This window comes from Chlorocebus sabaeus, chromosome 20, assembly GCF_047675955.1.
Source record: "Chlorocebus sabaeus isolate Y175 chromosome 20, mChlSab1.0.hap1, whole genome shotgun sequence".
Lineage (NCBI taxonomy): Eukaryota > Metazoa > Chordata > Mammalia > Primates > Cercopithecidae > Chlorocebus > Chlorocebus sabaeus.
In genome coordinates this window covers 28,177,981-28,179,877 of record NC_132923.1, presented here as the reverse complement: position 1 = coordinate 28,179,877, position 1,897 = coordinate 28,177,981, and the positions used below count along the sequence as shown (strand labels likewise).

Sequence of the window (1,897 nt, the reverse complement as noted above, 5' to 3'; positions counted from 1 at the left end):
TGTTCTCTAGCAAAGAATGGTTGACAATTACCCTTTTTGGTTATGGATCTTATAAGACAATATACATTTTCTATGGCTATAAAATATCCACTATCCAAAATATCAAGATGTCCATATATCCATGGAAATATAATTCCCATTAATATGAAATAATAGTTTTGAAACCAACTTTTTTTGAGACAGGGTCTTACTATGTTGCCCAGGCTAGTCTTGAACTTCCAAGTTCAAGCTATGCTTCCGCCTCAACCTTCTGAGTAGCTGGATCCACAGGCAAGTGCCACTGTCTCTGGCTCAAGTCAATTTTGAAAATTTTAGGAATTCTCTGCTATGCAGCCATAAAAAAGAATGAGTTCATGTCCTTTGCAGGGACATGGAGGAAGCTGGAAACCATCATTCTCAGCAAACTAACATAGGAAGGGAAAACCAAAGACCGCATGCTCTCACTCATAAGTGGGAATTGAACAATGAGAACACATGGACACAGGGAGGGGAACATCACACACTGGGGCCTGTCAGGGGGTGCGGGAGAAGGGGAGGGAGAACATTAGAACAAATACCTAATGCATGCAGGGCTTAAAACCTAGATGCCAGGTTGATAGGTGCAGCAAACCACTATAGCACATGTATATCTATGTAACAAACCTGCACATTCTGCACCTGTATCCCAGAACTTAAAGTAAAATAAACATTTGTAAAAAGGAAAAAAAAAGAATGTTAGGAATTCTCATTGAAGAATTTCTCAAATCCCTGAATGCAGTTAAGAATTTGAAGAAAGCCCTTCTGCATGGTCATGCTGAGCCAGCTCCTGTGCCTGGAATTGGGCCACAGTCCCCAAGCTTCGCCCTCCACCTCTTGACCACGGACCCCCACCAAGTGAGCAAGCCTGGGGCCTTCATGAAAATGTGTAAGCAGGATCCGGGTGTTCTGCACACCAAGGAAATGCACTTCCTGAGCAAATGGGTGAAGAGCATGTGGGGTAAAGTACCACCTGATATTCAGAAAGTTAAATCAGAAGAAAATATCAAGGAAGGAAAAACAGCAAGAAGGCAGAAAGAAAACATAAAGACAGATGAACCGTCAAGTAAGAAAACTGATCTAGAAATTGGTAATGAAGGTGTGACTGAACAAGATACTGATGCCCCTCAAGAAATGGGAGATGAAAATGCAGAGAAAACAGAGGAGATGATGGATCAGCAAATGGTAAGAAAGTGGTTGCCACTGAAACTGTAAATGATGGTGAACTTCAAAAAGCCATTGGCTCATTCACAGATGCCGTTAAGCTGAATCCTCACTAGGCCATTCTGTGTGCCAAGAGAGCCAGTGTCTTCATCAAATTACAGAAGCCCAATGCTGCCATTCAAGACCGTGACAGAGCCATTGAGATAAATCCTGATTCATTTCAGCCTTACAAGTGGTGAGAAAACACACAGAGACTTCTGGGTCTTTGGGAAGAAGCAGCCCATGCTCTTGCCCTTGCCTGGAAATTGGATTATGATGAAGATGCTAGTAAAATGCTGAAAGAAGTTCAAACCTAGGTCCTAGAAAATTATAGAACATTGGAGAAAGTATGAGTGAAAACGTGAAGACCAAGAGATCAAAGAAAGAATAGAAAGGGTTAAGAAGGCTCTCGAGAAAAGCATGAGAGAGCCCAGAGGGAGAAAGAAGCCAGAAGATGATCCGGAGCTCAGTAAGGCTCTTTTCCAAGTGGCTTTCTGGGAGAATGCCTGGTAATTTTCTCAGAGAAATGCTTGGAATGGGTGGGGACATATCTGGAATGGCAGGAATGCCTGGACTCAAAATTCTTAGTGACCAGAGGTTCTCACAGCCATGCAGTGTTCAGAAATTATGGTGGCCTTCCAGGATGTGGCCCAGAACCCAGAAAATACATCAAAATGCC

General features: G+C 42.8%; 1 pseudogene; it reads left to right on the top strand.

The window, feature by feature from the left end:
* The first annotated feature begins 711 nt into the window (after positions 1 to 711).
* LOC103224326 (putative protein FAM10A4) lies at positions 712 to 1,623 on the top strand (annotated as a pseudogene).
* Positions 1,624 to 1,897: the final 274 nt, after the last annotated feature.